This window comes from Bos grunniens, chromosome 26 (genome assembly GCF_055505025.1).
Source record: "Bos grunniens cultivar Pamir isolate PY7600 chromosome 26, Bosgru_T2T1.0, whole genome shotgun sequence".
Classification (NCBI taxonomy): domain Eukaryota; kingdom Metazoa; phylum Chordata; class Mammalia; order Artiodactyla; family Bovidae; genus Bos; species Bos grunniens.
The window spans coordinates 18382477-18396903 of record NC_141190.1 but is presented as its reverse complement, the minus strand read 5'-3'; the positions used below and the strand labels follow the sequence as shown (position 1 = coordinate 18396903).

Here is a 14427-nt window from a genome sequence, read left to right as displayed (position 1 = left end):
TTATTAGTTCAGTGATTATAGCTGACATCATACTATGCCCATCACATCTGACTATATTATATTAGAGTTTTAAAATAACAGTAAGTCATCACAGATTTTGAAATCACTTGCTTGACTTCACATTTCTTCTGTTCAACAACAGGACACTAATAGTTAAATCAATTTTTCATCAGTCAGAAACACTTCACCACTACCACGAAAGAGCAGTGAGATCCTAGGGACTGGTAAATGGAAAGGAGGGCTATAGAAGAGCACAACTACCGGGATTAGCACTGAGTTTCTCTACTTACTGAGAAATGGCCTGTGTGACCTTGAACACTTTGTCTTTTTATGCCCAATTCAATGCCTAATTCTTAAGGGCGTGGCAGAAGGATAAGATAATATTCATAAAAACCTTGAAACGCACAGTTTAAGAATGATGTGTTGTTTCACAATCTTATCTTTAATGATTTACTCAATGATATTTTTCTAGATCAGAGATTAGACAGAGCTGAATTTGCCTACTTTGTCAATACCACCACACTTAAATTTACAAAGGATAACATTCCAGCGGTTAATATAAATGGTGGATGGTCCAGGCCTAGGTTCTCTTAGGGTAAAAGGTCAAATAAACAAGAGATGTGGCAGAGAGCTGAAATGACAATTTTAAGAGTCTAGAATGTGGAACTGAGGGATTCAGGTAGTCTCTCAGTATCTGCTCTAGAACTACCAATGGCAAAGGCAACATCATTGATGACCAAAATATGTCCTTTTTGACTGAAAAAAGACCAAAAGGGAGAATGAATGATGTCTGGATGAGAACTAATCTTAAAAGGAGAAAAAGATAATCCCAGGAAACCAGAAGGGGAGAGAAAGCTTGAGACAACAGTTTAGACTGAGTGACCAAACAGTCAAGAGCTGTAAATAAAGTTGGCTCGATTTTTCTTTAAATACAAGAGAACACCAAAATGCACTGCTAGCCCTGCTTAAAGAGTTGTAATTTTTGCCAGACCATAGTCTGAAATTATGTTTCCTAATTCTTTACTTTTAGTTCTTTAAGCACTGAAAATATAAGGATGTTCAAGGGCCTGGATAAGTCTGCTTACAAGTATTCATCCTTTACTGGGAAGTGCATCTACCTCTGGCTATTTCACACTGTGTATCTTCCATACCTGGATACGGGGATACACTAAGGTTTATGACAAAATTGTGTGTGCTTCTGTGTGTAGTGAAGATAAGCATGGAGTACGGAGGTGTTTTTCACTATTCAAAAGGCCATGTACAGTTGTATGTATAAACTACTGAACAATCAAATTTTCTTTCCCAGAACTGAACTACGAGAAAAAGTAAAAGGGTAATTAATAAGCCTGGTGTGCTGCAGTCCTTGGGGTTGCAAAGAGTCGGACATGACTAAGCGACTGAACTGAAGCAAGAAACAGTAAAAGTGGTAAGTGAGAAATAAAGTTCTTAAGGTCACAGAAAGTGGCCTCTTAAAATGAGGCAGCTTAATACCTGATTTCCAGGTGGGTGAAATCCTATGAAAGTAAAAGACATTTACTCCTTGGAAGGAAAGTTATGACCAGCCTAGACAGCATATTAAAAAGCAGAGACATTACTTAGCCAACGAAGGTCCGTCTAGTCAAGGTTATGGTTTTTCCAGTAATCACTTATGGATGTGAGAGTTGGACTATGAAGAAAGCTGAGCACCGAAGAATTGATGCTTTTGACCTGTGGTGTTGGAGAAGACTCTTGAGAGTCCCTTGGACTGCAAGGAGATCCAACCAGTCCATCCTAAAGGAGATCAGTCCTGAATATTCATTAGAAGGACTGATGTTGACGCTGAAACTCCAATACTTTAGCCACCTGATGAGAAGAGCTGACTCACTTGAAAAGACCCTGATGCTGGCAAAGATTGAAGGCGGGAGGAGACAGGGACGACAGAGGATGAGATGGTTGGATGGCATCACTGACTCAATGGACATGAGTTTGAGTGGACTCTGGGAGTTGGTGATGGACAGGGAGGCCTGGCGCCCTGCAGAGTCGGACACAACTGAGCGACTGAACTGAAATCCTAATTATCTAAATTTGGACTTAGAATTTAGATGGATTTAGACAGAAAATGATTTCAAAATTGGTGTTAAAGAGAGATCAGAATGGTGGGGGATGGTGTGTGTGTTGGGTGAGGGGTCAAATCCAAGATGTATCTGTGTCTCTTCACCCTGTAGGAGTACTCAGAGAGTCACTCTTGCTGATGGCAACACGGCATCTTGCTCAGGTGTGGAGTGGACGAATAGTTGAGAACTACTGATTTAAAACAAAACATGCAATCCCGTTCTGACAGCTAAGTTTACTGTGTTCTTAACCAAGTTTACTAAAAACAGGGCAGAACAGAGGCTCAAAACATTATGAATACTGTAAACTAGGGAAAAGAAGTGATTCAGAGAGTGGTTACTGGATAGTTTGCTAGTTTTTCTGTATCTCAGGGTTTAATAAAAGGCTATTATTTGGGGTACATATATGATATTAATAGGAACAGTTTAAGGCTTATATATCTTTTATGTCCTGTAAATTCAGCTAGACTGTCAACTTTATTACAATACAAAATATAATTATCAAGGAGATCCTCATGTTCACTCTTTAACATATTTCACCCTAGAGGCAAATGTACATGGGAAGCCAAAATATGATCAGAAAGTTACACTGGTGAGTCAGAAGCCAGAACAAGGTGTCATTAGCCGCAACAGTCCAATACCTCCGTCTCCTCTCTAGAAATGTAACAGGCTCACACAATAAACAGTTCTACCAAATTACTTACTTCTGAAAAATTTTTATCCGCCATCCCCCTCCACCATATTGATTTTTGTTTCTATAGTCCTAGTTAAGGCTCTGCATGCAAGACTAAATATATTACTAAATACACTACTTTTGTTAGTGAGTGAAGTGAAGTTGCTCAGTCGTGTCCGACTCTTTGCGACCCCGTGGACTGTAGCCCACCAGGCTCCTCCATCCATGGGATCCTCCAGGCAAGAATACTGGAGTGGGGTGCCATTTCCTTCTCCAATTTTTGTTAATTAATATAAACAAAAGAAGGGAGGGGTTCAGTGGCAGTGAAAGACAGGGGACTTTGGACTAGATGGCATTTTAAAAATGATAGTTTCTGGACATAGGGGAAGAAATATCCCTAAATGATATATCTAAATACTCATTTGATGAGAACACAAATCTAAATTATTAATGAGTATTGTAACTACAAATTCTTAGAAGACACTTTAAAATAGACTTCAGAAAATAATACAGTAATTACAGACGAAGAAGACAGATCTCTGCTCAGGGCTGATTTGAACTGAAAGTGTCTGTCCCTAGACTCACGGGGTTACTGAAACCAGATTAAAGAGAGATCTGATCTGAACGGCATACTTGACATTTTAGGTCAGGATACATGAGAGCTTATGACAAGTCAGCAAGTCTGGCCTATTGCTCTCTTTTTTTTTGTCTTTGTATCTGTCAGGTAGGGGATTACAATCTATGTTGTTCTGTGGGGGACATTGCTCTTCAACTCCCTTAAAATGACTAGGACGATGACAGACTAAAAAAATACCATTGTTTAGGCAGAATAGAGAGATGCTCACTCCCCGAGTGAGAGAAAAGGCACTGTGTCACGACGCTCTGTTCAAGGCGGGTGAGGGGAAAGATACATCTGTCAAGACCCAACAGTGACCGAGAACCCTGTACGGTTTCCCTGGAGTGGAACTGAGAGGAGTCAGTCTAGACAAGATTTCCAGTACTGTTGGAATGTATTTCTTTTTAACACCAATAACCTCTAACAAATCCCCAAACGATCACCTCGCAGGGCAGCGTGTATGCAGAGGGAAGACTAGAGGAGGCATGGGGAGCTGACACACACAGAAAGCAAAAGGACACGACAGAGTCCTGCCGCACAAATGCTTTTCCCTCTGAAGAAATAAAGTGCTAAGTTTTCAACATATATTCCCAGTTTCTTTTTGAGTGAAAGGAAGAGAGGAAGTAGCAGATTACATAAATATCCAAATAAGCAGGTATCTAGTATTTTTGTGATTTTTATGGGATCGTCTGTATCTTAACTTTTCTCATGTTCTCTTGCAGTTCTTTGTCTCCATGCCTGAAACCATATAAACCTGTGGTATAATCCTTAAAAGTGGCAAGTTCTACTTTTGGTGTCATACAATAAATCACTTAAAATTGACACAATGATGGCACTCCTAAGTATTAACCAATTATGTAAAGGATATAGACAACTTTGCAAAATGTAAAAGGATTTAAGATTTAAAATGATTCCTAAGGTATCTTATACAAACTTTAGTGTTATTTCTTATTTGTTCACTTCATGACTGCTAGAGGAGGTATATACATTTTAGAATTTAAAGTATAATAAGAAAACTATTCTCAGCTACCATTCTCTGGAGTGTGCTCTTGGAATAAATAGTGCTTTATAAATATCCCTTACCCCATGTTTCTCCAGAAACACTCAAGGCTACTGTTGGAGCTACACTGGAGTGAGGGGAACTATGCAGAATCATCTGTGTATTCAAGGTTTTGTTTAGGAAGGCTGGGAGACAAAATATAAGCAAACATATATGCACATGCACACACGTGTACTCAACTTAGGTACTTAACACTATCCCAATGTTTATCCCTAGTTTTGTTACTTCTCTTGCTTCCAATATACAATCCACTTCATCTATACTGATTCGACCTCCTTTGGAAAACTCTACACTGTAAGCTCCCTGCAACTAAATCTCCTCATTTTAGAGTTTGCTGTACATCACCCAGAACTGCTGTCTTCTTAAAGCCCAAATCTGATCCTGTCACCTTTTCTGCATAAAATTTCAGTCAACTTCCCACTGCTCACAGTCCATTCTCCTTTAGCACCTTCTCCCCGTGCTGTGTTATTTCTAACTCTACTCTCACAGTTTGTCTTTCATAAACAGCATTCATGTGGCACGGCAGCTGACATGGCCACATCTTCCAGCAGACTGTGGATCTGTCTACAGGTCCAGGACTTTGGCCTTTTAACATGGTGGTTTCACTGCCTACAAACTGGGGCTTAGCTCATCTCAGGCGTAAGTGATGAATAAACTAACTGAATAAATTACTATGTAGTGAAAATAGTTTTCCTAAGACCTTTTTCAAAGGCCTTTTTCCTTCCTTCCTTTTTCAAAGGAACTAAAAAGGGAAGAGGAAACATTTTGACAATCAGGAAGGAAAAGAAAAAGTTTTCAAAGAAAATGAGTTCAAATCTAATTGACAAGGCAGGGAATGGAAGGGAATTTTGAATGCCAGACAGCAAGAGGATAGGCTCCTACCTGGAGGCACAGAGATTGCTAGTACCAAAAGGAGAAAAAAAAAGGATGGAAAGGTACGGTTTACATAATGGCTTTAAGAAGAATTAGACTTTCTGATGGAGAAGGAAATGGCAACCCACTCCAGTGTTCTTGCCTGGAGAATCCCAGGGATGGCGGAGCCTGGTGGGCTGACATCTATGGGGTCGCACAGAGTCAGACACGAGTGAAGCGACTTAGCAGCAGACTTTCTGACTGAAGCCAAGAACAAGAAATAAATGACTCAATACATATGTTCTAGTTTGGATGTGTATGGTAACATATAAGATTCAACAAAACAGTATTTAATGTGTATTATGCTATGTTCTCTGATTGGCTTTTCTTCTTTTTAATGTATTTTTAAAATGTTTAGAACTCCCTGATCTTATAATTTACTAGTAAGCTATAACCAGTTGATTAAAGTTTGAAAAGCTGGTTTACACAGACTCACCAATTCCTAGCACCTCACAAGAATCTGCTATCCTGATTATTTTCTTCTTAGTCCATTTCTATCTAGCTAAAATTACACTACTAGGTTTCTCCTGGGGAAAACGTCTCAAGTCATTTTAACAGACACTGAAATGAACACTTCCAAACTGTGCTAGCTAGGATATGTTTGAAATGCACAGAACTCCCATTCAGCAAGAGTGTAATTAGAATCTCATTAAAAAGGCAGTATACTCCCCAAATTCTTTTATAGGAAAACTAAAGGTCTGATGATTAAACACACAAGCACACACACATCTTCACCATCCCACCTAGCTCTTACACTGTGTTTTTCAAACTACCACCACAAAAAAAGAAAAATCTGCAAATTCAAAGCATGTCAAATTTCAACCTTGAAAATAAAAAAAAAACTACATATAATGGAAAGGAAGATAAATTCTATGTAACTTTATACTTTTTAAACATCTACTTTCCAAACAACTTTTATTCTATTTAATCTTTGAAAACAAACAAAAAATCATTGGTAGTTTGATAACATTTCTCTGAAATAGGACAAAGCAATCAGAAAAGCAGCATTTCGTGTTTCAACTGTAGTTCTACCATTTCTATGTCTCTGATTAAAGTTAAAACAAGTTAAGAGTTAAAACAAGATTGGCTAGACAACGTCCTGGTCTAATACAAACTCACCTGCCTCACATTCAAAGTTTTAATTAATGTAAACAACTTCCTCCACAATTTTCAAACTGATTTTCTCACTCTTTTTACCCCTCACACTAAATTAACTACGAGGTGATTTCTCTAACTCTCATTTTTTGAGCACTTGCAAAAAGCCTGGCATAGTGCTAAGTATTGTACATACAGAATTTTATTTAAGCCTCAAAGCAGATCTCTGAGGTGGGTGGTATAAACCCCTATTACTCAAATGAAAACTGAGGTTCAGAAAGGCTCAGTAACTGTTCAAGACCATGTTCTAAGAAAGTACAAAGGCTAGGATTTTAAGCCAGGCTCATCAAATTCTCTCTCTTAAACTTGAAGTATTCTCCACTCTTCTATGCTCTACCTACTCTTCAAGATTCACCTCTTCCATCACAGAGTCAACAATGCTAATTTCTATTTAACAAAGAAGTTTTAAATACCTCACATTTCTTTACTGGCAATTTCATAATACAGATTAAATTCTCCTCATAAAAAGCAATGTAATTTATTTATTCAACAATGAAACTAAATTAATAGCTGATTTAATTAGTTAAAAGTGAATCTAAAAGGAAATTATAAAATCCTTCACTTTAATTCTAGGTTAAGGGTGCCAAAGTGGTATAAAGATAAGTATAATGGTTTGCAATCATGTTAAGGGCAACTCACTATATGTTAGGAGAGTGGACAAGTCCCCAAAAGACCCCAAGTTCCATGTTTTTCATTTTAAAAATAAAAGATTAGGGTGGAACCAACAGTGTTTAATCAGTGGGTTAATAAAATACCTCCTGTGGTCACAGCAATGTGAATATACACAACACTACTAAATTATACACTTAAAAATGGTTAAAACTAATTTTATGTCTTTTGACAGAATTAGGAAAAAAAAGATTTGCTGAATAAATGAACTTAAAAAATGCAACACCTCCCAAAAAAAACCTCCTGTGTTACAATTTGAAAATATATAACATGTTTGTCTCACTCTTATAAACGGATTCAGGCATCTGTACTGTTAAAAGACTGATTTTGATTGAAACAAATTGCATCCAATGAGCCAAAGAGCTCTTTGCACTCTAACATTCAAAGCAGAACTAGCCTGCACGCAATAGAAACAAAAATTATGAACATATCAATACTTTAAAATTAATCAGAATAAAAAGTAACTGCTTAAGTTAATTTTTGCAAAAAGATCATCACATTCATAGTTTATAACAAAAATGTAACAAAATGGACTTATTTTAAATAAAAGCCATCTAAAATGATATTCAGACCTATTCTTTTTTCCTTTTTGAAAATGCTGCAATTGCAAAGATAAGACCTAAGGTTTATAAGACCCTAGTATTCAATAAAGGGTTGCTACTGTATTACTCAATATTTGAACAGATACAATTGGTGTATCTGCCTCACATTCAACAGAAAATTGCAGTTTTAATGGGCACAGAGTTTTAAATAGGGCGTAAAAGGCATTCAGGACAGCATTCTCACTTTGCAGATGAAAAAGCAAGTGATCTTTCTAGTATACCAAATTGCAAGAATTTATATTACCAAATAATTCCATATCACTCCATACTGCTGATCAAATAAAACTGGCACGAACAGTGCAATTAATATTTTAAAACTACCAGTCAACAACATGCCTATAAAGATTTCATACCTATAGATTTTAATACACTTTCGCTTACTTTCCAAGCTGAACTCTAACCAAATTATGACTTAAAGCACTCATTACATATTCATGTATCTTTTAAAATGTTTCCAGGGGACTTCCCTGGTGGTCCAGTGGTTAAGACTCAGCTCCCACTGCAGGGGGGCAAGGGTTCGATCCCTGGTTGTGGAACTAAGATTCCACGTGCCATGTGCCCAATAAATAAGTAAACAAAGTATTTTTTGAGAAAAAAACAATAAACAAAATAAAAAATGTTTTGAGAACACTTCTTTTCCACTAACCTCTGAAAACAAGCCTGTCTACTCTAGTTACAAACACAGTTTGATACCAACACTACCATTTCTCCCTAAACAGCAAAACATCCAACTTAAAAGGTGAATATGATGAATAAAATTCTCTATTAAATGCTTACCACTTAGAAGCAAATAATGACAAAGTGATAATCGAGTATAAGAACAGCTATCTCTTATGTGACTTTATACATTGCCAAGAAAAGGATTTTCACTCATTTCAGATACAAAATCTAACATCTTATGACTTGGGTTATGTTTTTACATTTGAATACAAGTGTCTGGGGAGAGAAATTCACAGTCCTTGAGGAAAAAATAACTCCACAAGTCAGAGAGCAGAGACCATTTTGCACATCATTTCCCTCATGTGATTTCTGATTCCTAAGAGTTCTTGAATTAATTCCAAAGTATCAGCAAAATCAGAGGAGAAAATTTTGGGTTAGAAGAAATAAGTCCTTTTTAAAAATCAGGTCATAATTGAAGAGCTATCAACACGAAGATAGGATCACTAGGATAAGTTCACTGATGAGATGCCAGATTAAAATCCTACCACAACTGACCTGGTCACCAGTTAAAAATGGATAATGACAAGAAACATGTAGCCACAGTTTTGTACAAAGAAATAATACTTAGGTTTTCAGAAAACCATTCTACAGACACATGACGTAACTGAGTAAGTGGGCCACGTGAAGCCAACGAACAAGCCTGTAGTGCCAGCAAAGTTTCCAGTTTTATAAACATCAAGCCAGAAGGCAGAAAAGTGCTAGCGAGGCAGCCAAAGAAATGAGACAAATCTTAACTAAAAGATAACCTAGACCAACAGTAACAAAAAATATAAAATGCCATTAGAAGTGACTGAAAATCACTTCAACCAGCTTATACTACATGAGTATCACAAGCTTGAAAAAGCAGCTTTCTAAAACATTTGGTGTATCATTTCTATCTTTATCACTATAATTCAGCTGTTCTTTAACCATCTGACAATGGAAATCATTCTGTAATAAAAAACTTTTTTATATCCCTAGTTTCTAAAACCACAAAGTTAATGCTGAACAACATACATGCTGATAAAAGGAAATACCAGCATTCTCCCAAGAATCAGAACTGCTAAAATAACCTTAATTGACTGACAGTGCTTTCAGAGCAAACAAAAATGCGTCAATCATTATTCTTGGCAAGTAATCCCAGATTAGAGTTTTACTATAATAAAATTATGAAAAATTAAGTTCAGCAAGCAGGTATTATGAAAATTATCAATATACTTTGTTGAGCTGAAAACAGTGAATAATCCAATTCAGAGAACTGAGGTAGGGGAGTATCAAATTAGTAAAGACAGTTCCAAGGCAGTACCAAATCCAAATACTGAAGCAGCAATTTCTGGTTATCTAAGAGATTTCATGGAAATAAATTATCACCAAGGAAAAAAAAAAAATACAAACTTTGATTACCACGTGCATTTATAGTGCACCTCGAAATCTTACCCCCTTTGTGGATTTTTTTAAGAGCATTATACCCTTAAGAAGTAGAAACCAAGCTTTTAAAACAGTTTTCACAACAAAATTTATTAGAAGAATAGTGGTTTTGAAAAGTCTAGCATCCAGTGAGAACTACCATACACAACATTACAGCTGGGAATGTTTCTCCAAAATGTCATGGTCAAATAATACAATGGAACCATTAACTCTTACACATGCACGGAAGAACTAGCGCGTCTGACATACAATGCAAAAAAAAAGGGGGGGACCACATGGATTAAAATTTTAAGTACTCATCACATACATTAAGACACAGCTTATTTTAGTCCAGTCAAAAATCAGAACTGCATTAAAAAAATTTAATGTAGTGCAATCAAACCAAAGAACTTAATTTGTGATCGTAAGTGCTCTACTACATAAACATTGATCATAGCAAGGAACAAAAAGTTCAAATCACACCGTACAAAAAAATCTGTAAATAAATATAAACTACAGTACAAGAGAAATATTAAATTATACAATTCCGTCAAACTGTAAACAGTATATTGAAATGAGGTCCATAAGAGTAAAGGGGGTTCCTGTTTTGTTGCATGACACTCAAACTTCTAGAAATCTGAAAGATGCCGTTTTCTGTATCTTCAAAGGTTTTAGATTTTATATATGGAGAATGCCTTTTAGATGTAAGATATCAAATATTAAAGCAGAGGAATAATCTGTTTTGTTAACCACAGATAGTACTGCAGAAAACAAAAGTAGTTTTAAAGAATAAAGATCTCTAGCAGACAAGTCTTAACATTAAAAGATGGAAAGGCTAAAGCTGAAATTAGAACTTCACATCAGAAACTTGTCATTGAGGGCTTCTAGGCTACAAAATATACTGACAAAATTGTCTGCTGATATATAGTCCTAGACCTCTGCTAATTTTTTGACATTTACATACTCATGTTACAACACCAACTTTGGCAGAATCACTACTAATAAACTCAGAGCACTCCTGGCCCAATGGTTCCATCACAGTGGCCAGTGCACAGAATTCTCTAAAGACATTGCATAAACTAGAATGTAGAGGTCAGACACCCAAGGACCAGTGCTTGAATTTAGTAGTAGTATGGTGAAGAAGCAAGAGCCACATTGAGGAAGAACTGCATCTGTCGTATTTTACAGAGGCAGCAAGGAATGTCCTTTAATTGTGCTGGCTATTAGTGGCATTTAAAAATATATAGTTGAACTGTGTATATGTGTGTTGCATGTGCTGGCTATACATTTATGCACGTTTTGTTTTTTTAAATACACTGTTAACAGGAACCCCCATATTATCTGCTCAGTAGTAATAACTGAATATATAGAATGCCACTATAAGAGTGTGAGGCACCGTGTGCTGGAGAGTTATATGCAGCTTTAAAATCTGTTTGGCTGAGTTATACCTGGATACCTGAACTGAGTTTTTTAAGTTGACATTCATCAAGGATGTGCTACCAGCACGTCAAAATAAAAGCAAAACAGAAAAATACAAGTCACTGTTAGGTTTAAGAATAGCATCAAAGTACCTGAATTGAGTGAGAATAGTGTGTAAACTGTCCCTGAGGGTTTTTAAACAGTGTGTACAAGTTGGATTCCTAAGAACATTAGCTTTATTTACCAGTGTGGACTGATAAAATACCAATGTCTGACAGTTTAAAGTGGAGGTTATAAAGAATTATATGCAAACACTCCAAATGTATAGTTTATACATTTCTTCTCAAAGCAGCAATAAGCTGCTGTAAAGTATACATCCCATCAGAACAAGCAACATGTGGGAGTCAGATAAAGGTTTCTATCTTAGTCTGGTTTTCTGACAGCACAGCATATCAATATCCAATGACTATATCTTTCCTAGATCAGAATGTAACTAATTTCGACTAGCAATATAGGATTAGACTTTTAATCAAACACTTTGCTATTACATACTAAAATTCCTTAAACTTACTAATGCTGGTATACTAACCTAGTTAATTATCCCCCCCTCATTTTAGAAATATACCCTTCCACAACTTAAAAACATTAAGATCCATTTTCAGTCCTCTGATGTAAAAAGCATGTCAGTGAATTAATATTAAAAATTTACACAGTAAAAAGGCTTGAATTTCAGCCAAAGATTCTAAATACTGCTCATTCCCTGAAGACTTAAAGGGAGAGAGAATCCCTACCCATTTTCCTAGTGATTTATTTTTCTAAAACTGTCTGACACAATTTTTCATTTTGGGGAATTTCCCCCTCACCTCCTCTCAAATTCCAAATTCTCAGCCTGAAATGCTTAATGAAATGGGGAAAATGAGGCAGTCACTTGGAATTGCTTGAAAGGTACAAAATGTTATTGTCTTTTTAAAAATTAAGACAAGAATTATTTGTGTAAATGTGATCTGATCCCATAGTATGTAATATGCTTTATATTTTTAAATAATCACCCTAAAACTTACAGTACCTAAGACTCTGAAGATAAATTAAGACTTTAGTGTTGTAACAGAAAAAGTGCTGAATTATCCCTTTTCTAGTACTTTAAACATTTCAGACAAGTGCTTTCCTAAGTGACAGTAAAGTTAACTATATACCCTTCCACCAAGCAGGGAAAAGTCACCTGGATTGAAAGAAAAGACTTTTAGGAGTGTAGCACCGAGTAGTCACCAAATAACAGAATGTTATTCAACTTCTTCTGAGGGGGTAAAATATTCCGGATTGAAATTCTATTTGGCGATTGTATGTTAAAAATCCCTGCTCTACTGTGTCAGTGTCCTGTGTCCAACCCTCCCGCCGCCCCCCCACCCCAGTCCCCTTACACACTATCCACTGAGAATCTAATCTCTAAAGAGATTATTTTAAAATTTATGTTTTCAGGACATACCTGAGAAAGGGTGCAATTATGCAGAACAAGGAACCCAAGACTGCACTAATACTGGTTACAGGTTCATAAATTCTTTCCCAAGACAAATCTAAAAAGTCTAAGAGGTATGGATCTTAAAATATGTCTTAACTGCTTTAGATTTTTTTGGTATGTGTGTAGGGTCATTTCCAGTGTTGAAAACACCATCTTGAACCTGCTCAGTGACAGTTCAAGATGGGGTAAAGAGTTTATTTTCATATTCAAACAGTAAAGATTAAATATTATGATTATAATATTTGCTACATCCGATAAATCTACGATTAACTAAAAGTGCTTGCTTTTCGGCTTTTGATATAGCTCTACGTGAACTGGAAACCTTAAAATTACCCCCCCAATAGTTGCAGAATTAACTCAAATTTTGTTATCTGTCAAGCCAACATTTATTTGTCTTGATTCTCACTTTTCAAATAATCTAGAAGATTTTTCTGACTATCAAATGAAGGCGGCCCAACTGTCCCATGTGCCCTATCCTGCGACTCAGTTTTAGTTAGTTATTTAGTTATAGGGCGGAATCCTTCCTTCAGCTTTACTTACTTCCCCCCACCCTACTTCCCAACTCCCTCTTCCAATCTCCTTCATAACACTTAGGGCACACAGCTACAGGGCCAATGTCTGCTTCTTTAAAAAGCAACTGCGAGTTTATTTGGGAATGAGAGACAGAGAATATGAAAAGAATTTCCTCTATTTTCCCTTCAGTCACCATGTTCACAAATCCTACTCAAGTCTCAAGGACAGAATGTATCCAGAAAAAAACTAAGACGACTTTGGAGGTCTGCATTCCTTGTACCACGATTATACTTTTTTCCTTTTCAGTAGTGCTTGAAAGCAATTAGATTAAAAAAAATCCTTATATAGCTTAATCAAGTTTCCAAATGGGCTGTTTGGTTAAAGCCATTAAGTTTGATAACACTGGCCTGACCATAGTATTAATGAAGACCTAATTATAATGGAAAGTAACAAGGAAAACAATCTTTGCTATCTTCATGAAGGTCAAAATTTAACCTATAACTTTTAATGTCTCCTATAAAAGACTAAGTAGAGCAATTCAGTCTATTGCCATATTCCATCACCAACGACAGCAACCTGAATACATAGAAAAGGGTGGGTCACATAAAAACAAACTCTGGCATTTAAACAAAGAATAATTACAAAAGAAAGATGTGTCGTTTCAAAACTAAACCTACAGAGATAACAGCTCTTAGAAAATGACACTGAGCTGTCATATCAGCTGTAACTACTCAAAATAATTTCAGGTTCTGACACTGGGCTGACTCAATAATTTGTTTTATAAAAATAACTGACTGAATCCAAGCGTCACTATTATGGGTCAATGAAATAATAAAGAGTCACAAAGGCTTAGCCAAGCCTCGCACCATGTGCTTACTTGGGGCAGGGGGAGAACACGCAGCTCACTAGCAGCTCCAAGGCTGCTACGTACTGCCTAATGATAAAAGGTAGTTATGGTATGAGCCTTTGCAGGTAGTCATTTTTAGTCTAATTTAGAGTTCTCTCCAGAAAATTCGGAACTAAACTTCTCATTGTGCCTTACTATTTTACTATCTGATCCCATATAGCTCATCTTATAAATAGCTCAGGTAAAATG

General features: G+C 36.4%; 1 protein-coding gene across 22 annotated transcripts in view; it reads right to left on the bottom strand.

The window, feature by feature from the left end:
* The window catches only part of LCOR (ligand dependent nuclear receptor corepressor), a 124942-nt gene that overhangs the window by 9091 nt on the left and 101424 nt on the right, over nucleotides 1–14427 (bottom strand). The window lies entirely within an intron of this gene.